Below are 26709 nucleotides of genomic sequence, written 5' to 3'. Positions count from 1 at the left end.
CAACTGGCAAGTATGAACTCATCTGACTAACTTTGATCCAGTTTGAATCAGGATTGAATGGACTTTAAAAAGTCTGTTGCTGCTTTTCTGCGAGAAACCCCCCCTGAGATTTCTGAAATAGATATTCCATGCAACCACATGTCAGCGGGGTTGTTGGAGTGCTCTCTTCACTAAATGTACATGTGAGTTTTAGATGATCACTGGCCAAGACTCAAAGTTTCTTGCAACAGGTGTTGTGTTCACAATGCTGATACGTTCTAAATGTAACTCATCCAAAGTCCACCCAACTGTTTGCACCCCATGGCCCGTGGCAGCAATTCCAAGCCCCAGGAACACAAGAGGGTTGCAGAGAGTAGATGACAGCATCTACAGGAGGCAGTGCCTCAAGTCGACATGCATCTTCAAGGAACCACCACCAACCAAGTAATACCCTCTTCTTGCAGCCACTATCAAGCAGGAGGTACAGAAGCTTGAAGTTCCACACCAGCAAGATCAAGAACAGCTATTTTCCCGCAACCTTCAGGTACCTGAAAGAAAGAAGAGAAATTGCCTTTCGACTTACGAGAGAGCATAGGCCCTCAACTATTTTGCTGTTGATGTTTCTGTAACAGGCAATCTCTTTTTTACAAGGTCGAGTTGCTAGCTTGACGCTCAACCCAGCACAGATGGAAAGCGTGCACGGGAGCCGGCTGGATTCGAATTCGGGACCTTCCACCCTAAAGTCCAGCGCTGATGTCACTATGCCACCAGCCAGCCAATCAGGTTCCTGAACTGAACACTAATCCTACCTCAGCAATGAACAAGACGTAATACTCTTGCACTGCTGTGAGCTTTTTAATAATTCTGTCTCTCTTTTTTTGGACTGTTTTATTTTTGCACAGCCTTTTTACTTTCTCTCTCTCTGCACTGCCTTATAATTTATACATACTATATAAATTATATAGTATACTTTCTGTACCATATGCAAGCTGCTGCTGCAAGCAAGTTTTTAAATTTTACTTGTACGTGACAATAAACTTGATTTGGCTCAACCTTCTCAGAGCTTTGGGGATTCTATGTCCACATTTCTGATATCTTTGATCAGTGGATATTTTGAATCTTTGTTCTAAAACGACTGTATATTCACACAGAAAATTATCTGAATTGGCCTTATTTTTGACAGAATACTTGTAAACTTATTTCAAAAATGTTATTCTCCATATTAAGTGAATAAAGTCTGAACCTGTGACTGGAATGTTGTCAAACACTTATCATTTTCTGGTTGCCTCAACCCAGAACTTCATGTAGTAATCTAGATAATTCATTAGCTTGAACAGTGAATATTACTGACTAACCAGTCTCTGATCTTCTTATCTATCGCTTCTCTTGTAATGTTACTAGCCATGTATAACACAGCAATGAGTTTTGACAATTCAATACAAATGCAATATATTTGCATTAGTACTTTCAGTATCACACCTGAATATATGTCTTGAGGCTATCATGACATACGTTTGACCAAAGTCGATGCCTAAACATCCTGCTCAATGTGATACAGTATGAGAGAAAAATCTGCTATTTTATAAATATTTATCTCTATAGCTTGGTAATTTTCTTGTAATTGTATCTTGAAACCTTGCTATTTCTCACTATTTTCATTAATAGTGTTGGTGCTATGCTTTTCTGGTTCTGTTCCAAATGGATTAGTTTTATTTATTATGCACATGGCCTCTCCCTACTTTCCTGATGGACAAGTTGTCCCTTTCTATGGGAATTGCATCGCTAACATTGGTTTGGTTAGCAGCTCTGGGCCTGGATTTACAAGCTGTCATACCATGTTCCTTCTTTTGACACATAACACACTCGCCTTTCTTTGCTGTCATTGCACAGGTAACAAAAAGTTTAAGCTACTTGTACTCCTGTTATTTCAGATATTTTCCCTCCATTCTGTACTTGCATAATACTTACCTCCATCCTTGCGTCCAAGAGGTCTGTGAGCAATTCTCACCATAATTCTCATGGTGCTTAATTTTATCCAGAATATTTGTACAGCTTAATCATTTTTACTGAAACTCTTTTCCTGCTATTTTACCAACACATTTTACTAATATTAGAAATACTTCTTTTCTTTTTCCAGCTTGCCTGTTCTTTTTGGAGATCCAACAAAATGGAATATGCAATTCCAATATTTTGAATGACTTCAGAATGTTTGAGCTAGACTATATTAGAATCATTTCTATGTGGGGTAGCAGGAGCACTTCCTTATGAAATAAGTAACAGAGTTCTGAAGCTCAGCTCCTCAAAAAGCTATTAATAGATATTTAAACATGACATTGGTAGTCTTCTGTTGAACAGAACGATGGAATCATCTGTAGCCAAGGCAGGTTAATGAAGTTGAGATTCAGATCAGCCATGATCTAATCGAAGTGGCACAACAGGCTTGGGGCTGAAGGTTTTACTCATGTTCCTATGTTTCTTCATGCATTACGCACAGCAATATCAGTTCATCTTAGCCTTTTCTTGTTAAGATGAGTGGAAAGTCACAGAGCTTGCTGCCTGACCCACCAATTATGTTGATCAGCAATTCTCTCTGCCATTTGGAGGGAGTCCAATTATCCTTGCTGTGATAATAATTGTACCTGATATCAATATTTCTTCCTTTACCTATTTACCCTGCTTTCCAGAGATTCACTGCACAGCTGGGCCGGGTCATTGATCAAATACCATGCCAAAAGTTATTTAATTAGTATGTTTCAGGATGCATGAAACTTACCCCGGTACAAGGAAATAGCTTTCATTTTAAAGATCTTGCATTGATAGGAAAATCAATATTAAATATTTAATAAAATGCCTTCTATACAACTTAACATAAAGATTCTGCCTACATGATTATACAATGCAAAATTGTCTTGCCTGTTTTATTGGTTGCTATTGATTTTCTTAATGGATTTTTGCAGGGGCTACTAAATAATTCGTTTTATTTAAACAAAGCCAGCTTATTTGGTGAATGATTAATGGTTGGCACATAGAGTCAAGTGCTAAGATACAAAAGCTAGCAGTCTATAATGAAGTATACTGCACCTCTTAGATTCAGTCACCTGTAGAATTAATGTCAATTATGGCTGCTTGCCTGTGAGAGACAGGCACTTCATGTAACCTTTTCAAAATAGAAACAACAATCACTATGCTATTGATCCCAAGTCCCACCTTTGCCACTTGAAGATTTTGAAAATGAGCCGTGTATTTAGTAAAGACAGTTTGTAAACAGTAGACAGAGAATCAGTTTTAATTGAGGCAGAAAAATATTTCATTTCTGATATTAAATCACGTAGAGAGGTGGTTGAGATATACAGCTGAATAAATAGGTTTACTTCCAGCAGATTTGGAAATGAAAGGAGTGGTGAAAGCATGTGGCATAGCCTCGGGATAGGATCAAGCATTTAAAACTAAGATGAGTAGTAATTTTAGTGAGTCTTTATACAAGGTTTGCATAGAATGAGGATTGTGATTATTTTGCACTCTCTGCACCAGAAAACTGTAGATTCAGAGTCGCTGTGTGTGTTCCAATCTCAGATTAAATAATTTTTGGAATATATAAGCCTCAATTATGGGATTGGGGAGACAAGTTGAGTCAAGTCACAGATTAGATCAACCATGATCGTATTGAATGAAAGAGCAGACATGAACTGAGCAGCCGGCCTTCTGTTCCCTTTTTCAATTTTTGTATGTTGTCTTTGGGCATTGAAGAATCGATACTGAAACAGTATATGTCCTGCGGCGTGTATAATGGATAATTGACCAGGAAACATAAAGTAAGACCTCATGCTGCTTCCTCTTTGACTTTCTTCTGATGAAGGGTCTCCAACTTGAAAAATTGATTCTGCTTCTCTTCCCACAGATGTGGCCTGACCTGCTAAACACTCCCAGCATTTCCCCCTCTTATTTTACTCAGTGCACTGTCTGCTATTCTGATGCCATTCACGCCAGATAAAAATAAAAGGAAGTGCTTGCATTTATAAAATATCTTTCACACATCAGACTGTAACAAACATTGACATACTTTAGAAATGTCATCATGTGGCAATAACAGCTTCATGTGCACATCATCTTTAATTAGTAAAAATGCCCCAGAATTCTTCACAGGATTATTGGCAGACAACTTTAAAATTGAGCTACATAAAGCTATAAGGAAGTTTGAAAATAGTGGTAGGCTTTAACAAACTACTCAACGATGGTGACAAAGATTCAGTGAAGACTGAGATTGAAATGGAGGTTATGTTACCTGAAGAAATGACTATCCAAGTTCGGGTAAAGGAGACCGGAGGTGCCTAGTGCAAGAGGGTTGCAGAGATTTCCAAGGTAACAAGGCTGGAGAAAATAACGGAGTATTCAGATAATGACAAACATGAGAAAATCTGAGGATGCTGGAAAACCAAAGCAACACACACAAAATGCTGGAGGAACTCAGCTGGCCAAAGCAGCATCTAAGGAATAGAGTAAACAGTCGACATTTCAGGCAGAGACCCTTCTTCACCTGAACACCTGAAGGATTTCCCCCCGCCCCATGTGTCCTTAAGTTGAGCCACAGACTCTTTGTAACTACATGCAGACTCTCAGGTTTGCTTCTAGTGCCTCTACACTGGTTGTATATTGATCTTTCTTTGCCCAAAACCAGTTCCATTCTGCTCCATCCCTTTTTGACTCCTTGCCCCACCTAACCCACTTCTACACCTTAATCCCTTTGTTTGGGAACTTCTTTCATAAAATATCCTACTCCAGAATGGGAATGAGTTACTCATGTCCTTCAATAGTTTACTAATGTGTATGCATCCTGTGAGCAAAGACAATTATTCTCCAATGTTATATCCAAGTATTAATATCATTACTGGGAAATGTCTAATAAAAGTGAATGAATGGTGAAATCCAGCCTCCCCATGGTCTGAAATATTCTGTTTCATTTCATCTTCTGTCTCTTCCCTTTCTCTGTTCAGATGAAATATGTAAACTTTTGCTGCTGGGTACATGATTACACATTCAACTGATAGAGTACCCTTATTATTAAAATAAGATCCAATTAGTCAATAAATGTTTGGGCACAATTTTACCACAAATTCACCTCAATTATATGAAGAGAAACAGCAACAGATGCAGCGTCACACAAGCCAGGCTGGGAGTAGCTATTTTGCCATTGGGAGCATTTTGAAGACAAGTACTGAGACTCAAATCGTGGCTTTGGTGCCAGAAATGGTCAGATGTACCCTTCTTTATACTTCAGGGAGAATCTCTAATTAGGAAAGCTTGTTGGATCCATGGTGTTAACTATTATGGTGGTTTTCTGCATGTCCAATCCAATACTACTGGACATAGGATAAGACTGCAGAGTGAGCTGGGAAAAACTGCACTGTGATTAATGTCATCCTCCCTAGGCTGCATCCTCAGCTCACAAGCACAATGTTTACAAAAACACATGAATAAAACTCATTAGCAGCCGGAGCAGACCATGACATGAATTGATCACGAATCCAAGTTTAATCGTGTATATTGGAATTTGCCACTCAAGAAAAAGTCATATTTTAACTTGAGGAATTTTCTGTCCCATCTGCTCTATTTATCCCAATCAAAAGGTTCACTCTCTTTAAGTTCTCTTCCACGTCACTTCCAGAGATGGACTTTCACCCTGGTTAGGCTTTCATATCATAAACTCATACAGCACAGAAAGTCCCTTCAGCCCATCACATCCATGCTGACCTTGTACTATCAGAACTAGCCCTATCTACCCACACTTATTCTGCTTCATCCCTGCCAAGTTTGCAGCTGCTTTACAGTTCACGGTCCGCTTTCAATCATCCAGATCTCACAGCAGCCAATGACCGCTGCACATTTCTTGGTTAGCTGCTCCTTTGCTCTGCCCATCCTTGCTCCTTTTTCATCTTACACAGTCCGCTAGACCACTGCCCTTTCAGATACACTCGAGCTCTATCTGCCACGGCCATTTCCGCTCTTCTTCAACTACTGACCTTTCCTGATAAGAATTTCCCATGAGTACCATCTTCAGAGTCTGTGTCCCCTTTGGCTGGAGACCTGTTCTGTGCACAGTTCTCTTTGTTTAACCAAGGTTCGAAACAAAACCGACGTAACATCTCTGACAGCCTCTACCAATAGTGTCAGAAGTGGAAAGGAAAAAGCAAATGCAACGTGAATACAATTATATCAGCCCGACGAACGTCGCCTGTTGTGTGTGTAGTCAGGGAGAAAGAGAGGGATTTAGTATTCAGATGCGTGTCAGATCTAAGCTGATTTGCACTACTTTGAGGTTCATTTGCAACTTAAAAAAAACGACTTGCATTAATTTGCATTGGAATTCACAATCCCAGCCGCAGATTTAAAAGACACCAGTGATTCGAAAGCAAAAGTGAAATTGAAAGCAACGAGGCTAATTAAAAGGAAAGCAAATTATTCTGGAGCAAGTGGTGGGTGGCAGTTGCAAGCAATTAGAATATTTTCGAAGGGTATGCAAAGACTTCTTAACTTGGCCTCCGATTTGCTAAGTAGATATGAAGCAGCAGATCAGACTTCCAATGGGGTGAATGAAAAAGGGAACAGTCTTTAATTCATACCAGAGGATAATCACATTCCTAGTAGGGACTCTACTGTCAGGGTGATAACAGGCAGATCAGGCACAACAGAGCTGAGTCCTAAGTACTGTGTTGTCACTCTGGTGCAGAATAAAGGACAGTAGTGAAAAAGTGCAGGGCATTTTGTGAGGAACAGAAAGAAGTCAGTCCCGAATTGAACCAATGAAATAGGTGAGATTCTAAAGTCTCCAGAGCTCAGAGAGAGATCTGGTCCTCACCTGCTTCCCTGTATCACATCAAGTCAAGTCAAGTCACTTTTATTGTCATTTCGACCATAACTACTGGTACAGTACACAGTAAAAATGAGACGACGTTTTTGCAGGACCATGGTGTTACATGACACAGTACTAAAACTACACTGAACTACGTAAAAAACAACACAGACAAAAAAAAACTACACTAGACTACAGACCTACCCAGGACTGCATAAAGTGCACAAAACAATGCAGGCATTACAATAAATAATAAACAAGACAATAGGGCAGTAAGGCGTCAGTCCAGGCTCTGGGAATTGAGGAATCTGATAGTTTGGGGGAAGAAACTGTTACATAGTCTGGTCGTGAGAGCCCGAATGCTTCGGTGCCTTTTCCCAGACAGCAGGGGGTAAGAAGAGTTTGTATGAGGGGTGCATGGGATCCTTCATAATGCTGTTTGCTTTGTGGATGCAGAGTGTAGTGTAAATGTCCGTGATGGCGGGGAGAGAGACCCCAATGATCTTCTCAGCTGACCTCACTATCTGCTGCAGGGTCTTGCGATCTGAGATGGTGCAATTTCCGAACCAGGCAGTGATGCAGCTGCTCAGGATGCTCTCAACACAACCCCTGTAGAATGTGATGAGGATGGGGGTGGGAGATGGACTTTCCTCAGCCTTTGCAGAAAATAGAGATGCTGCTGGGCTTTCTTTGCTGTGGAGCTGGTGTTGAGGGACCAAGTGAGATTCTCTGCCAGGTGAGCACCAAGAAATTTGGTGCTCTTTACAATCTCTACCGAGGAGCCATCAATGTTCAACGGGGAGTGGTCGCTCTGTGCCCTCCTGAAGTCAACAACCATCTCTTTTGTTTTGTTCACATTAAGAATCAGGTTTTTGATTCTGCACCAGCCCATTAGCTGCTGCACCTCCTCTCTGTAAGCTGACTCGTCGTTCTTGCTGATGAGACCCGCCATGGTAGTATCATCTGCGAACTTGATGATATGGTTCGAGCTGTGTGTTGCAGCACAGTCGTGGGTCAGCAGAGTGAACAGCAGTGGACTGAGCACACAGCCCTGGGGGGCCCTGTGCTCAGTGTGATGGTGTTGGAGATGCTGCTCCCGATCCAGACTGACTGAGGTCTCCCAGTCAGGAAGTCTAGGATCCATTTGCAGACGGAGGTGTTCAGGCCCAGTAGGCTCAGCTTTCCAATCAGTTTCTGATGATGATAGTGCAGGAACAAGAAAATTATGCAGGTGAATGTAAGGCTGGATTAGTGTTCTATGAGGGAAATTTTCAGGTCCATGGACATTGGGACCCTTTCTGATGCAGGAAACTTTATACACACCAGGCATATGCCACCTAAACAGGATTAGGACCAATATCCTTTTGTAAATTTGCTGGTAACTTGGCAAAGGATTTCAGGGGCAGACCACCAGGATGTGTCAGCGGGAAGGACAAACAGTGTCTGTTAAAAAGAAGGAAGGATAAAATATTAATTAGGAGTGGAAGCCGAAATTGTATATGATGGAGAAGATGGAGAGAACAGGGTGGGATCATTTGAAGTTATTATTTCACCCAGTCCTGAGGTGATCTAATTTAGATTCAAGCCAGGAGGAAGGGAGTAGAAGCTTTGGCCAAAGTCTTTCAATTTTCCTTAGATGTAGAAGCATGCAGGAGCCATGGAGGTTTTCAGAGTTTACATAGCTGCTCCAAAAAGAGAGTGAAATAAACTTGATGGATGCAAGGCATTTCATCCAATGTCAATGTTAGAAAAAATCCACTGGAGGCTGTTGTCAAGGACAATATTAATTGTCACTTGGAAAAAGCATGAAGAAAAGACTGCAGATTTGCTAAAGGCAAATCTTGTTCGACTCTGCAATTTCACTGGCAAGATGGGAGAATCACTGGCGTTTATTGCCTATCCCTCATGAACCTCGTTTGTCCATTTTAACAGACAATTAAGAGCCAACTGCATTGGTTTGAGGCTGGACTCCTATGTTTCTTCAAATTTCACAATAGGCTTTATTCAGAACAGAAAATAAATAGTGCAAAGTCTTTACATTCATGGTCACTGCATTCAGTAGAACTGTTTTTTTTAAATTTACAGCATCATTGTTACTCATCTGGCCTTCTGGGGTGATATACCATTGCAACATTGAGGGGTTTCTCCACCTGAATCAGCCCCTCCATGTCCAGTCCAGAGCACTGGACTGAGCCCTGGCGTTGAATATACCCTGCTTCAGTGTGTCACTCAGCATGTCCTCCTGCAGCCTGGAATCTGCCAGCTGACAGCATTCCTTATGAATGTCTCAATGTGCTGGGAGACCAACAAGTTAGTAGACAGAGCAAAGTCGACTTGATAATCTTCCAGCAGCAGTTCATGTCTGTCTCAATGTGTCACCCTGGGAACAGCCCATAGAACACAGTCGCACAGCTGCTCGGGTTCACTCCTTGAAAGGAAATCTCTTCCCCAGTGCAGTCTTCCTGGGGGCGGGTGGGGGGTCATTGGGAGTGAAATTCCAACCATAAAACATTACTGTACAGTCAGCCCTCCTTATCCGCAAGGGATTGGTTCCGGGACCGCCCGCGGATACCAAAAAATGCGGATGCTCAAGTCCCTTATATAAAATGGCGTAGTATTTGCATATAACCTATCCACATCCTCCTGTATACTTTAAATTACCTCTAGATTACTTATAATACCTAATACAATATAAATGCTATGTAAATAATTGTTATACTGTAATGTTTAGGGAATATTGACAAGAAAAAAAACTGTACATGTTCCACTCGCTTACAACACAAGCAGCGAAGGAACGAGACGTGAGGCGAACAATGACCAAACAATGAGTAAAACTTGTAATACCTGTACAGCCGCTGTTACACTGTCTTGTTTATGGAATAAGGACGTTTTGGAGGAGGCTGAATAACACTAAAGGTCAGGAGCTGTAGAGGTTGAGGGCTGAGGATTTTCAAGCGTTGAACGTTGAGACTTCAGAATTGCAGATGCTTTAGTTAGAAACATTGTTATAGGAAGCTGTCTCTTTTTCTTTGCATCATCAAGCAAATCTTGCAAGGTAGCCTTTCTCTTCTTTGAGTTTCTTGAGCTCCTCTGGGAAAGCTGCTGCAGCCTTGACATTAGCTGATGCCGATCCTCCCATGATCTTTACATTCTTGAGGCCATAGCGCTTTACATAGCTAGCTAGCCCACCATTACTAGCCTTAAACTCTTTTCTCTCGCTCTCATCAACTCTGTCACAGTAGTGCTCATAGAGACAACAGCTTTTTCAAGTATAATTTGGCCATCGGCAGGGATATGCTTCTGTGACATGTCCTCTAGCCACACACTCGGCGAGATATAGCACTTTATGCTCCCTCCTAGCCTTTGAGGAATTGCTTTGACCACATAATTGCTTTTCAGGAGTCATTTTTTCACAGGAATAAAGTAGCAAATGAACGAGATGTGAGGCAAACAATACTCGAACAACGTGTGCTGGAAGAGCACTTCCGGGTTTTCTCGATTTGCGGTTGGTTGAACTCGCGCATGCGGAACTCGCAGATAAGGAGGGCCGACTGTATAGTACAGGCCCTTTGGCCCATAATGCTCTGCCAGCCTTTTTAACCCACTCTAGGATAAATCTAACCCTGCCCTCCATTTTACTATTATCCATTATCTAAGAGTTTATGAAATGTCCCTAATGGATCTTCCTCTACCACCAATCCTGGCAGGGCATTTCATGTAGCCACAGCTCTGTGTAAAACATCTTACTTCTGACATCTCCCCTATACTTCCCTCCAATCGCCTTAAAATGATGCCCCCTCATATTAACCATTTCCAGTCTGGGAGAAAGTCTCTGGCTAGCCACTTGATCTGCCTCTTATCATCTCGTACAACTCTATTAGGTCATCCCTCATCCTCCTGCATGTTAAAGAGAAAAGCCTTAGCTTGCTCAACATAGCCTCATATAAGGTATGCTCTCTAATTCAGATGGAATCCTGGAGGAAGGATCTATTCAGGAAGGACGTGACTGGGAGGTCTCTTCTCTCCACCAGCTAAGAAAGATCTTGATGCTTGTTGGTGAGTTTCGGCGATGAAGCATTCTACCAGATGGTTTGGACAGTCTGCTCAGGGAACCATCACAAAGCTTTCATCATGTCCTTGTCCTGCAGTATCTGCGGTATGTTCTGTATTGACTACTGCCTGATGGACATGTGGTCAAAGGTAATAGTCTGGAAGAACTTTTTCACAGTAGTGCAGCAAAGTCCAGCTAATGTGAGGTGGTATGCATAAGGACCAATCCAATCCTTTGCAACAGCTTCAGCATGCAGTGCCCATGTACTTTGGATCCAAGCACAGCCTGATGTAGCCACACAGGAAGTTGGACATCAGGATGAGGGCACTTTTGTACTCTTGAGTACACTTGTACACTTTTGCCCCCTTTATCCAGGGAGTTGTGCACCATGGCCCAGCGGATCCCTAAATGAACCAACATATAGCCTGGGTGGTTTCCAAGCAGAAGGAGAGGGGAACAGGCCGCACCTATGCCAATTACATCTGCCCCAAGAGCATCTCACATCTGGCAATCAAGTTCATCCTGGCTGTTGAGACTGAGCACTGTTCCCACAGTTCCAGTTTCAGTTTGCCTTTCCATTTTACTCCTTGTTAATGCCTCAGGCCCTCTGGACCAGATCCCACCAAGGAGTTAGACCTGACCTGACAGTAAAGTGACAGTCGCCAAAGAGCACGGCCTCAGCATCAGGGATTGATTCTGGTTTCTGGTGCCAATTCAAACTAGCCACAGAACACACCCATCAGTATCCTGTTGAGGTCTTCAATATGCTGGTTGAAGGCCTTCTCCTGGTCCAAGCTGAGACAGAAATCATCCACCCCTCTGTCCTGTACTTCTAGGCTTCTGCCTGCCACACTATCCTTAGCTGCCCAGAACTCTTGTTTTTTTGTGGGCTATTGTTTCAAGGCTGGCATTTTCTTTGCTACCTTCCTCTTCACTACCCGTCCTTTCCCTTCTAGGTTCTCCACCATTCCCTCATCCATTGATGCTTCCTCATGGGAAGTGGACTGGGGATTCGTGACTGGGGCTTGGAAGGTCAAGGTGGTCTGGCTTTCCCCATCTCTCCTTGTCTCGGACTCTACTGGGGCCTCTGTGCTGGTAGGGGAGTGTATCAGCATTCTTCAGCACCCTGTTGGCACTTGGACCTCCTCTTACTGCCTGTGGCTTGTTCTGGGCAGGCTTTATAGTAGTAGCCTGTTCCCCCCCACCCCCCACACATAGATCGCAGTATTTGCTTTCCCTGCAGTCTTTGGTTTGGTGCCCTTCCCCTTTACATTTCTTGCAAGTGACTACTCTACACAGCGCCAGCTACAGTTTTGGCGCACTGTCCTGCATATGCCAAGTGACTGCAGTTGCCTCCAATGGCAAACTCTGAGTGTGGGTGGATGATGGTTCCATTTGCTTGTCCTTCACCTGGCACCTGTTGGTCCAGATTCCAAACAGGGATGTCCACGTAGCTTCCTGCTCCCTCAATGTAATGTGCTACACAGATGAGGACGTCTGCCCTGGGGATATGGGTTAAACATTTGCACTGTTATTGCACACTCCTCCTGGTGGGGAGGGTGAAAAGTATCTATGCCTTTAGCAGAAACAGCGCACCTTCATACTTCTTCTCCTGCAAAGTACTTGAAGGTAACAAAGTATCTGTTACCTTATGAAGGCAGTGGGTGTCTTGGACTCAACTTTGCAGCATGCCATCAAGACCTTCCTCATGTGAAGAGATTCTACACTGTCACCTTGACAGTGTTACAAATCTTCTTCGGCTGTTCATCGATTATCAATGATGTCTGAGGCCTGGGTGAGGTTGTATGGAAGACCTGCAGTTGCCCATGCTGCAAATCTCCCCTCTCCACACCACCGATGTTGTCCAAGGGAAGGGCAGAGCAATGTGTGGTTAAGTGCCTTGCTCAGGGGCACAACATGTTTCCTCAGCTAAGGCTCGAACTAGCGATCTTCAGATCACTAGACTGTCGCCTTAACCACTTGGCCACATGCCACTTACGAATATAATGTGCTGGAAAGGGGTGTTAGAAGGCATTCCCAACCAGTGTTTGGATCTACCTCTGCACCAGCAGAGTACAGTCTCATCAGCAGACACTTGCTAGCAGAGCCCTCTTTGCCTTCCTCTGACAACGCTGGTGTCCAGAGTGACCTATCACAATTTGGTCCTTTTAGGTATTGCATGATCTTAGCCAATAGACTTGAGGCTGAGCTCATAAAGTGGAGAACTGATACAGATGGCAACAGTCCTTCCCTGGAAGACAAACTTAAACCAGAAGCATTGTTACAATGATCCAGTAGCTTCATGGTCACTCATATTAGATTTTTCTTCCAAATTTCTTTCATTAACTGAATTAATTTGAAGATCCATTGTGAAGGGACCTGGACTCGCATTTCCAGATCATTAGCTTCGGCTGTTGGATTGATATTCCAGTAACTAAACCTTAGCGTTGCACACTCTTAAGTAACATGAAAGACTGGCGAAGGTGGAGTAACAGATGGTACCCATTTGACTTTCCAAAGAAAATTGATGTAGTAGGACAAAGAGATTTATTCAGAAAATGGAAGCACATGGTATTAAAATGAATGTGATAACCTGGGAATTAAATCAGTGAAGATTTAGGGGGCTAGAAACAATAATGTATGGATGTGATGAAAATAAGATCTTGTGGTATAAATATAAGGATCAATACTTTTCTTGTTATACATGGATTTTGGTGTAAGAAATACAATTAAAGGTAAAGTGACAAAAGGGACCCAATGTACTAAATAATAAGCAGGAGATAAGCAGATTTCAGGAGACCATAACCTGGTGAATTATCAGATAACAGCAAAAGATGCATCAGTGCTGAAGCACTTGAAGTAATGACATCATAACTGCATATTCAGAAAATAATCTTTTTTTATATCTCTTTCCCAGTTCTGGTGAAAGGGATTCTGGCCTGAAATAATAACCATTTCTCTCACCACAGATATTGTCTAATCTGCGAAATGTTTCCAGTTTTTTCTGTTCTTATTTCAAATTTTCAGCCTTTCTGTTTTTCATATGGTGTTTGATATATGGAATTATTGAAGATGATATGATCGAGAAGGCAGGTGTAAGGGGTTGTGTGGGATCTGGGATCAGCAATGATGGAATAGTGGTGCAGACTAGATGGGCTGAATGGCCCAATTCTGCTCCTATGTCTTATGGTCTTATGGTTATATAAACAAATTATTGACTCTATACTTAACAGCTTTAGCCCTTACTGTAGCAATGACATTAACTTACATTATCTCTGACTTTGAACCCCCTCCAGAAATTACATGAAAGAACCCTATTCCCAATTACATACAAAAATAATTTTGCCCGGAGTTGCCTTGCAAGCTATCCTTTAGCTTTAAACATTCCTTCAATCTGCAATAATTTTGAATGCAACATTTCCTAGCAATAGCTCAGAATATTACCGATGGGCACATTGATCAGACCTTTACTCAGTAATCTGCTAGATGTTGAAGCTTCCCCTGAACCAATTCATTCTTTAATACAAAAATCACACCTGTGGCAACTTGATTGGCACAATCTCCTATTCCATTCTGCCATGTTCATCTGTATACTCACTACAAGGCCAAGAAATGAACTATGCAGAAATAGTTGATGTTTGACGATCAGCACAACAAAAACGCTTTGATGGCAAAAGGTCTAAGCAGATGGAAAAGTTGGTAATTGGCTGTTACTCTGTTCTGATCTTTACCACCAGAGAAAAAAATGTTTGTTAAGCAGTCATTGGCTTGTAAATCATTAACACCACCGGAATTTAGTGAAACATGCTATTGTTGGGAAAAACAAGTCCATCATGATTTCTTCTCAACCCACTGACATTCGAAAATCCCAGTAATGTTGATTTCTTGAAGCATACTGGCAGAGGATTTGGTTTACAAATAAATAAATTGCTGTCTCCCAAGGAGTTCAGCAAGGTTTTGCGCAAAGCACGTGGCCTGGAAGCCAAGAAGCCTTTAGATGGGGCATGAGCCCACAGTTGATCACGGCGTTTAAAGTGTCGAGGAAGATTGAAACCATTGAGGCGAGAGCAGAAGGCATCTACCAGTGTGTGAACTGTCTCCCTCTCCCCCTCTTCCCCGCCTCTTGCTCGATGCTGTCCATGGGTCTTGGGCAGGGTTTAATTAAAGTGGTTTGTATATTGGTCTTTGTAGTTCACGGTCTGACGTGTTTCTGGTTTATGGTCACCCGTCTTTTGTTGCTGTTTTGTACAATTTTGATCAGGCGGACCAGCACTGCAGCCTGCAGATACTGAAGAAGTGACTTGAGCTGAACTGTATATGTCTGGACTCTTTAGATCTCTTTCTGATTTGGTGTTTTATATTCTGTGTTTTTCACTCATTTTTTGCCATTCTTCCTCAACATTAACTGTCACTCCACCTAGCTTCATATCATCTGCAAACTTAATCACAAAACTTCTGATGTTTGAACTTTCTCCCTATTTAGAAAATAGTACACACCATTATTCCTTTGACCAAAGTGCATGTCCATGCACTTCCCTACATGATATTCCATCTGCCATAGTATTTACTTCACTGTAATACTGAACATCCTCTCAAACTACAGGGCGAGTTATGATCACTCCTCATCAGGGTACTTTTACCTCAGACTCCCTAATTAAATCTGGGTCATTACATAATACCCAAATCAAAATTGTTATTCCCCTGGTGGGCTCAAGCACAAGCTACTCTAAAAACCCATCTTGTAGGCTTTCTACAAATTTCCTTTCTTGGGTTTCAGTACCAACCTGATTTTCTCAGCCTACCTGCAAACTGAAATCCCCCTTCACTATCCCAATATTGCCCTTTTTACATATCTTTTCCATACCCCATTAAAATTTGTAACCCACATCCTGTTCAGAGGACTGTATATAACTCCCATCAAGGTCTTTATACCCTTGCAGTTTCTTAACTCCACCATCAAGGATTCTAATCTTCCAATCCTATGTCACCTCTTTCGAAGGATTTGATTTCATTTTTGACCAACTGAGCTACTCCACTCCTTTTACCTCCTGCCTAGCCTTTCGATACAAGGTATATTCTTGGATGTTAAGCTCCCACCATGATCTTTCAGTCACGACTCGGTGATGCCCACAGCAGCATTACTGCCAATCTCTAACTTCACTACTACCTTTCTCAGTACACTGCATGCATTCAAGTATAACACCTTCAGTCCTGTATTCATTAACCTTTTCAACTTCGGCCCAGTGTTACACTTTAACTCATCCAACTCACTGCAATCTTGCTCTATCATCTGCCAAGCCTTCCTCACTGTCTCACCACACACTGCATCTAGTTGTATACCAACTGCGCCATCCTCAGCCCTATCACTCTCATCCCTGTCGCCCTGCCAGAATAGTTTTAACCTTCCCAACAGCTCTAGCAAACCTACCTGCAAGGATATTGGTCCACCCCGCTTTCAGGTGTGACCCATCCTTTTTGTATAGGTCAGACCTTCCCCAGAAGAGATGCCAATGATACAGAAATCTGAATCCCTGACCCTTGCACCAATTCTTCAGCCACACATTCATCTGCAAAATTATCCTATTCTTATCCTCACAGGTTTGTGGCTCAGTCAGTAATGCAGAGATTGCTACCCTGGAGGTCCTGCTTTTCAGCTTTCTACATAACTCCCTGTATCTCTCTTCAGTCACTTCTCCCTTTTCCTACCTATGTCATAGGAACATAGAAAACCTACAGCACAACACAGGGCCTTCGGCCCACAAAGCTGTGCCAAACATGTCCCTACCTTAGAACTACCTAGGCTTACCCATAGCCCTCTATTTTTCTAAGCTCCACGTATCTATCCAGGAGCCTCTTAAAAGACCCTATCATATTCACAATAATTGGTGCCAATAAGTGGGGGTATTCATCCTCCCACTTTAGAATACTATGGACCCGATCTGAAACACCCCTGACCATGGCATCAGCGGGGCAACATCCCATCTGGGTGTCTCTTTCATATTCTCATGTCTACTTCTCAAATTATGGACCTTCCTGTCATTACTCTTCTCCCCCCACCACCCCCTTCCTTTCTGAGCCACAGAGACACTCAGTGCCAGAGATCAGGTTTCTGTGGCATCCCTCTGGTAGGTCGCCTCCCTCAACAGTATCCAAAGCGGAATACATATTGAGGGGAACAGAAACAGAGGTACACTACACCAGCTGCCTATTTTCCTTTCCTCTCCTGACAATCATCTATGTACCTGCCTCCCGCATCTTAGAGGTTACTACCTCCCTGTAGCTCCTGCCTATCACCTCCTCATTTTCCTGCTTGAGCCAAAGGTCATCGAGCTGCAACTCCAGTCCCTTCACACAGTCTCTAATGAGCTGTAGCACTGTGCCCTTCATGCAGATTTTCTTATCAGGGAGACTGGAAGTCTCTCAGAGTTCCCACACCTCACACAAGGAATGTATCACTAACTCTGGACCCATTCTCAGTGTACTAGGTACAGTAAGTACCGACAGAAAAAAAACTTCCTTTGAACCTCTGCCTATTGAGCCAAATCCTGAGTACTCTAACACTGTCCTCTTACACAATGGCCAATCCCACAATCTCCACTCCATTTACACCTCGCTTCTTTTAATTGGCCCCTACCGAGTGCCTAATAGATCATTATGATTGCAGCCCTCCGAAAGGACACAAATGACCCCAAGCTCTTTTCTTCTACCTTGTGCTGCCTCGCCAACGAATGGTCTCGGCGCCGATTGCAGCCCGCCAAAAGGTCCTGAAAGCATCCAAGCTCATTTTGAGATCTTGCACTGCATCAGGCACATAGGTTTTCGCTACACTGAGAACATAAATTACACCAGGTAGTGAAAATAGACCGCACACAACATTAGTGCCAAAAAAAAAACAAGTCCATAGAAGCGCAAGAGATGGTCTGCAGTATTCTGTTGCTCAGGGAGCAATAGAGCCGTGCAGGTCAGTTCAGGAACCTGAAACAGATGGCATGGGACCTCAAGCTTCTATTAATCCTGTCTGATAGTAGCAGCCTGAAGAGGGCATAACCCAGATGGTGGGGATCTTTGATGACAGATGGAGTCTTCTTGACATGGTGCCTCTTGTAGGTGCAATGAGGGACTTATGTAGAAAGAAATGAAAAACTAATGTTGTTATTAAAGTAAAGGAGACCTCATAAGAGTATTCCAACCCAAACAGCAGGTGTTTTGATAAATAAAGATTCAAAGTAATTGGTAAAAGAACTGAGGGAAATGTGAGGTTTTTTCACATTGTTGACCATTGAGACCTGGAATCTACTACCTGAAAGAATGGTTAAACCATAATAAGTTTGAAAGGGAAACTGAATACTATATTGTAGAATAATGGATAATTATTGGTGGAACCTAAATTGGCTCACTCTTGCAAAGGGTTAACATAAGGTCAGTGGGCCAAATGGTCACATATGAGATTTTGTTCCATGATTTTCCTTCCAAACAGGAGAACCTAGGGCAATTGAGCTTATAGTGATGAGAATTCAGAAGAATGAGAGTGGATATCATTGAAACTTATCAAGTTTTGATGAGACTAGAAAGACTTGATGCAAGAAAGATGCTCCTGATGGTGGGTAATCCAAAAATTTGTGATGCTACCATCAGATGATGAACCTGTGGAATTCTTTATCACAGAGTGCAGCTTAGACTGGAAATAGTTAGATATGATGCTGTTCTAATATTAATTCAGTTTAGGAATATAGGGATACAGCAGGAATGAGGAATTGAGTTTGGATGAAAAACTATGATCATATTGATTGGTGGAGTAGACTCAAAGATTGAATGGCCTACCCTAACTTCTATGTCTCTATGCTTCTAAGTAACTTCTTAAGGTCCATCAAAGGGCATCAACTTGCATTGCTTTTGAAAGCATGTAAAACCATCAATATACCAACTGGAGTCAGAAAACATGCCAAGGACGATGTTGAATGAAAGAAAAAGAGAGAATGCTGGAAATAGTTAGCAGGTCAGGCAAGTAACTGGGGTCGGCATTTCAGGGTGATGCCCTTTAATTTGGACAGGAGTAGCACATGCCAGGAAAATCTACCAAGTACCCAAAAGCTAGGCAATGAAAATGGATGAAAACTGTGGATCAATGGAACTGTGGAACTGTGGATCAATGGAACTGTGGAACTGTGGATTGATGACACAAAGCTGGGTGGCAGTGTGAAATGTCAGGAGAATGTTATGAGAATGCAGGGTGACTTGGACAGGTTGGGTGAGTGGGCAAATGTATGGCAGATGCAGTTCAATGTGGATAAATGCGAGGTTATCCACTTTGGTGGCAAGAACAGGAAGGCAGATTACTATCTAAATGGAGTCAAGTTAGGAAAAGGGGAAGTACAACGAAATCTAGGTGTTCTTGTACATCAGTCAATGAAAGCAAGCATGCAGGTACAGCAGGCAGTGAAGAAAGCTAATGACATGCTGGCTTTTATAACAAGAGGAATTGAGTATAGGAGTAAAGAGGTCCTTCTGCAACTGTACAGAGCCCTGGTGAGACCCCACCTGGAGTATTGTGTGCAGTTTTGGTCTCCAAATTTGAGGAAGGACATTCTTGCTATTGAGGGAGTGCAGCGTAGGTTCACAAGGTTAATTCCCGGAATGGCGGGACTGTCATATGTTGAAAGATTGGAGCGACTGGGTTTGTATACACTGGAAATTAGAAGGATGAGAGGAGATCTGATTGAGACATATAAGATTATTAAGGGATTGGACACACTGGAGGCAGGAAGCATGTTCCCGCTGATGGGTGAGTCCAGAACTAGAGGCCACAGTTTAAGAATAAGGGGCAGGCCATTTAGAACAGAGACGTGGAAAAACTTTTTCACCCAGAGAGTGGTGGATATGTGGAATGCTCTGCCCCAGAAGGCAGTGGAGGCCAAGTCTCTGGATGCATTCAAGAGCGAGTTAGATAGAGCTCTTATAGATAGTGGGGTCAAGGGATATGGGGAGAGGGCAGGAACGGGGTACTGATTGTGTATGATCAGCCATGATCACAGTGAATGGCTGTGCTGGCTAGAAGGGCCGAATGGCCTATCCCTGCACCTACTGTCCATTGTCTATTATCATTAACTGTCCAGTCTGTCACTCTATAAAGGCATTTAAATGTGTACAGTACTAGCTAAACGAAGCAACATTCCTCAGGGACCAAGGTGCAAAACACGGAACATATATCACATACAACAGGTCAAATAATATTAGCACAAGAATATTAACAGATAAAAACTAGTATTCTGTACATGTACAGTAGAAGTTGACATGAAGTGAATATATGACACTTAGTTTAATGTGCAGCAGTATTACTATCATAAATAGAGTGTACTAGGTGGTAGCTGGGTGTTCAGAGGTCTCACAGCCTGGAGGAAGGAATTGTTATCTAGCCTAACAGTTCCTATTCTTATACTGTGGTACCTTCTGCCTGATGGTAGGAAGTAGATTGTGGGATGGACGGGAGGGGTCTTTGACAATGCTGAGGGTTCTGCTTCTAGTTTATGCCCTGGATTGAGAGGGGAGGGGTATGGTGGGTAGTGACTCCCCAGTGATTCTCTCAGCAGTCCTCACAATGCGTTGCAAGATCTGGCAGTCAGGTGCCTTGCAATTCCCATTCCAGATGATGAAACAGGTGGTCAGGACACTCTCAAAGGTGGAATGTGGTTAGAATGGGGGTGGGGAGCCTCACCTGCCTCAATCTCCTCAGGAAGTGGAGGGCACTGCATTGCATTTTCGACTACAGAGATGGAGAGGGACCAGGTGAGAGCATCTGTGATGTGCACTCCAAGAAACTTGGTGTTCCTGCCTCGCCGTGGATGAACCATTGATCAGCCTGCACTTTCCTGAAGCCCACAATCACCTCCTTAGTCTTGTCCATATTGAGACTCATGTTGTCGTGTTCACATTAGTCCACAATCCACTCTGCCTCCTCTCTGTATGCCACCTCATCACTGTTGCTGATGAGGCCAACCACTGTTGTGTCATCAGCAAACCTAATGATAAGGTTATAGCTGGATCTTGCATAACAGTTATGCGTCAGCAGTGTGAACGGCAGCGGGTTGAGCCCAGAGCCTCAGGGGGCACCAGCGCTCAGCGTGATGGAACTAGAAATGTTGTTGCCAACATGGACTATTTGAGATCTTTCCATCAAGAAGTCCAAGTTTCAGTTACAGGGAGATGTTGAGACCTAAAGGGACAGTTTACCCACCAGTTTGTGAGGAATGGACGTATTGAATGCCAAACTAAAGTCAATGAACAGCATTTAAAACCTTTTGTTAATGGTTCTATTACCAGTATCTATAACTTGTTGATTGATTCTAGACAAGACTTTTTAGATAAAATAAAAAAAGCTTGGGAGGATGACCTAACTTGTCAGATTTCTGATGATAGATGGAATAAAATTCTTAAACGGGTTAATAAATCATCTTTCTGTGCTCATCATTCTCTTCTACAATTTAAAGTGGTTCATAGAGCTTACATTTCTAAACAGAAGCTGTCCACTTTTTACCCGAATGTTTCTCAACTTTGTAATAAATGCAACTCTGCTGATGCCTCTTTAATTCATATGTTTTGGTTTTGCCCTACAATTGAAAAGTTTTGGTGGAAAGTATTTCATACCTTTTCACAACTTTTTAAGGTCCAATTTGACCCAAATCCCCTTACTGCCTTGTTTGGTATTATTGCAAATGAAGATATAACTTTAAATACTCCTAACCTACAGGTTTTAATTTTTACCTCTCTTTTAGCAAGAAGAGCAATCTTGCTTAAATGGAAGGAGTCTGCCCCTCCTACACATCTTCAATGGCTACGTGATATTATGTCGTATTTAAATTTAGAAAAGATCCGCTGCTCAGTCTTAAATTCGAAACAATCTTTTTATGATATCTGGGGACCTTTCCTAAATTACTTTTCCAATTTATAAAGTTTAGCAGTGCGCAGACTTTTATGTATATTTTTATCTTCTCTTCTTAAGTGAATATGTTTCTTTTTCTAATTATCCATTGTCATCCATCAGCTTTATTCTTTGGTAGTTGGTAGGGGGTTGACTTTTTTTATATATAAAAAATTTCTTTTATGATGTATGACCTATCTTTAAATTTTTGATTACAGAGTGGTATACCTTTATGTGTTATGCTATAACATTTTAATCAATTTTATTACAATATATGAATGTATACAAGTTATGTTGAGATGCATCTATGTGTTGCACTCTGTAAATCTTTTGTTTTCTTCTTCTGAATAAAAATACTGTAAAAAGAAAAAAAGAAAATGAACAGCATTCTGATGTAAGAGACACCATCCTACAGGTGGGGCAGGACTGAATGGAGGGCCGAGCCTATTTCATCATCAATGGACCGATTTGGGTGAAATGCCAGCTGGTGGGGGTCTGATGTAGTGGGAAGGTAGGACTTAATACAGTTCATTACCAGCTGCTCTAAGTAGTTCATTATTACTGAGGTTAGAGCCCCGGATGGTAGTCACTAAGGCAGGTTACCATCGGGCTCCTGGGCACTGGGATGATGGTGGTGGCCTTGAAGCCTGCAGCAACAGGGTACTGTTTCAGAGAGATTTTAAAGAAGTCTGTGAGTTCATCTACAAGCTGGGTCACACAAGCTCTCAGCACCTGACCTGGCCCTGCAGCTTTGCATGTGTTGACCCTGACTAGGGTCTTTTTCACATTACAAGATACCTGCTCCTTGGAGGAAAGGTTGGGGTGGTGTTCCTCACTGCCACATCTCTCCGTGCACCAAACCCTACATGGAAGACATTCAACCTGTCAGGAACAGAGGCATCACTTTTGAGGCCATTAGCTACAACCATGGAAGCCCCTGCAATGGCAGTAAGTACAATTCTGGCCGCAAGAAATGGGGCAAAAAAATGAAGTTGGCCCATCCATAGGCGATTGGCTAACTGCATGATTTTCTTTCAGTTGACTTTACAGGACAGGGAACATGCACAAAGATTGCAAAGTTTGACCTTCATATCTAGTTCACAATATGCAGTGAAAAGGTTGGTGTCTATAGCACTGAATTAAGTACATTAGCAAATTAAAAGCTTGAAGGAGGCTATACTTACTAGTGCATGTATTGTATACCAGCCAAGAAAGAAAGGAAGAATTTCCATTTATACAGTGACTTCCACAAATATAAAGTACTTCTGAAGTGAGGTCATTACAGTCCGTGTAAAGCAAGAACCCATAAATTACAGTGATGCATCTGGTGATATCCATTAAGAGCTAGATATTGATCAAATGAGCTCCTATTCCCTTCCTAATAGTGCCAAATCACAATGTAAACATATCTAACTAAATTAGGATGGGGTTTGGATGTGGCTCATAGGGCTTTATTCCTTGGATCAGAGAAGATTGAGAGGAGATTTGATAGAGGTACGTATAATTATGAGGGGTATAGACAGGAAAAAGCTTAATAGAGCTTTGACCAGCAGCCAATCTGGACAACAACAGTTTGGAGAGAAGGGGACTTCAATCAGGTCCACCGCCCGAGGATAAAAGGCAGGAGTAGGTTGCGGCAGCCTAATAGAGCTTTGGCCAATCAGCATCTGGGATTGATTAGTAAGAAAAAATTAAAGGAAGGCAGGGGCATGTGCAACAGCCATTGCCTGAGTGGACATCGTCTGCGTGGCAACCTTGAGGCTTTAGTTCTTCGAGGTTTCTGCAAAGAGAGGCTTCCCTCAGAGAAAGCAAAGGAAAGAACAGCTCAAGTTGTTTTGTTCTCTTTATATCTGCTCAGCTAGGACAGTAGGGATGACAGGCAGGATAGTGAAATGCTCCTCTTGTGGGGTGTGGGAAGGTAGGGAGACCTCCAGTGTCCCTGATGACTATAACTGTGAGAAGTGTGTCCTGCCGCAGCTTCTAACGAACTCTGTTAAAGAGTTGGAGCTGGAACTGGATGAATTCTGGATCATTCAGGAGGCTGAAGGGGTGATAGGTAGGGTGTATGGAGAAGTAGTTGCACCCAAAGTGCAGGACACAGGAAACTGGGTGACAGAAAGGAAGGGGAAAGGGGTTAAGGAGCCAGTGCAGAGTACCCCTGTGGCCATTCCCCTCAACAACAGGTATATGACTTTGGATACTGTCAGGGGAGAGTCACAGAGGTCGGGTTTCCGTCACTGAATCTGCCTCTGAGACTCAGAAGGGAAGGGGTGAGAAGAAACACACTGTGGTGATAGGGGATTCATTATTTAGGGGAATGGACCAAACGTTATGTGGGTGAGAATGAGATTCCTGGATGGTATGTTGTCTCCCAAGTACCGTCTGGGATAACTCAGATCGAGGCCTCAGTGTTCTTAAGTGGGAGGGTAAACAGCCAGAAGTCATGCTCTATGTAGGTACCAATACATGGGTAGTTGAGTGAAGAGGTTCTGCATAGAGAGTTCAGGGAGTTAGGTGCTAAGTTAAAGGACAGGACCAGGACCAGGTTTGTGATCTCAGGATTGCTGCCCGTGCCACATGCTAGTGAGGCCAGAACTAGGAAGATCATACAGTTTAACATGTGGCTAAGGAGTTGGTGTAGGAGGGAGGGCATCAGATCATTTTGAATCATTGGGCTCCCTTCCAGGGAAGGTGGGACCTGTACAGAAGGGACGGTTTGCACCTGAACTGAAGGGGGACTAAAACCCTAGTGGGAAGTTTTGTTAATGCTGCATGGTGCGGTTTAAACTGGAGTTGCAAGGGGATGGGAACCAGGGTGCCAGAACAGTTGGTGGAGTGGTTGTGGAGGCAGGTGTCGGCAAGACTTCAAACAAAGTTAGGAACCAAAAGGTGATCATGGTGCGATTAGTGTCCTGAGCTGCTTATATTTCAAAGCAAGAAGTATGGGAGGAAAGACGGATAATAGTGCTGAAGATGAGGTAGCTGGTTTACAACCAGAGCCAATGAGTAGTGAGGAGAGGCTGTTGATAGGGCAAAATTGCAGTCAACAGGATGAGTTGCAATGTAAAAGACAAAATCAAAAAGGGTGAATACTGTACATTTGAATGTGCGCAGTATATGGAATAAGATAGATAAACTTGCAGCACAGTTACAGATTGGCAGGGATGATGTTGTAGGCATCACTGAATCGTGCCCAAAAGATTATAGCTGGGAGCATAATGTCCAAGGATACACATTGTATCAAAAGGACAGGCAGGAAGGCAGGAGGTGGTGCTGCTCTGTTGGTAAAAAATTAAATCAAATCATTAGAAAGTGGTGACAAAGGGTCAGAGGTGTTGAATCGTTGTGGATAGAGCTAAGGAACTGCAAGGGTAATAAGACCCTGATGGGAGTTGTATACAGGTCCTCAAACAGTAGTAAGGATATGGCCACAAAATGCATGCCAAAAAGCAATGTTACAATAGTCATGGGGGACTTCAATATGCAGGTAGATTGGGAAAGCCAGATTGGTGCTGGATTCCAGGAAGGAGAATTTCTAGAGTGCCTATGAAATGGCATTTTAAAGTAGCTCATGATTGAGCCCACTAGAGGATCAGCTATTCTGGATTGGGTGTTGTGTAATGAACTAGAATTGATTAGAGACGCTAAGGTAAAAGAGTCCTTATGACAAATGATCATAATATTATCTAATTCACCCTGAAATTTGAGAAGCGAAAATCAGATGTATCAGTATTACAGTGGAGTAAAGTGAACTACTGAGGCAAGGCAGATGAATTAATGAGAATACATTGGAAAAGAACACAGGTAAGGATGACAGCAGAGCAGCAATGGTTAGGATTTCTGAAAGCAAATCAGAAGGCACAGGATATATACATCCCATAGAGGAAGAAGTATGCAAAAGGAAAGATGACATAACAGTGGCTAATGCGAAGTCAAAGCTAACATAAAAGCCAAAGGGAGGGCATATAATAGAGCAAGAATTAGTGAGAAGTTAGAGGATTGGGAAGCTTTCAAATACCAACAGAGGCAATTTAAAAAGTCATTAAGAGGGTAAGCTAGACCATAATATTAAAGAGGATAACAAAGGTAGGTTTCTTCAGATACATAAAGTGTAAAAGAGAGGCAAGAGTGGATATCGATCTGCTGAAGAGGTAGAAATGGGGGACAAGGAAATGGCAGACAAACTGAATAAGTATTTTGCAGAATGGTGGAAACTCCAGGTGTTGGGGTAATGAAATATGTGAAGTTACCATAACTAAAGAGAAGATTCTTGGAAAACTAAAAGGTCTAAAGGTAGATAAGTCACCTGGACCAGGTGATGTACACACCAGAGTTCTGGAAGAGGTGGCTGAAGTGGTTCAGGAAGACAGGAAAACTGCAAATGTCATTCCACTCTTCAAGAAGGGAGAGAGGCAGAAGAAAGGAAACTATAGACTAGACTATAGTTAGTTTAACCTTAGTGGTTGGGAAGATGTTGGAGTCAATTATTAAGGATGAGGTCTCAGCATACTTGGAGGCACTTGATCAAATACATTGTAGTCAACATGGTTTCCTTAAAGGAAAATCTTGCCTGACAAATCTTTTGGAATTCTTTGAAGAAATGACAAGTAGGATAGACAAAAGAGAATTGGTTGATGTTGTGTACTTGGATTTTCAGAACACCTTTGACAAGGTGCCATTCATGAGGCCACTTTACAAGTTACAAACCCATAGTATTGCAGGAAAGATTCTAGCATGGATAAAGCAGTGATTGATTGGTAGGAGGCAAAACAGTGGGAATAAAGGGAGCCTTTTCCGGCTGGCTGATGATGACTTGTGGTGTTCCATAGGGGTCTGTGTTGGGATCAATTCTTTTTACATTATATGCCAATGATTTCAATGATGGAATTGATGGCTTTGTTGCAAAGTTGACAGACG

Source organism: Hypanus sabinus, chromosome 20, assembly GCF_030144855.1.
Source record: "Hypanus sabinus isolate sHypSab1 chromosome 20, sHypSab1.hap1, whole genome shotgun sequence".
In the NCBI taxonomy this organism is placed as follows: domain Eukaryota; kingdom Metazoa; phylum Chordata; class Chondrichthyes; order Myliobatiformes; family Dasyatidae; genus Hypanus; species Hypanus sabinus.
The sequence above is the reverse complement of the archived record's forward strand: the minus strand, read 5'-3'. Positions refer to the sequence as shown.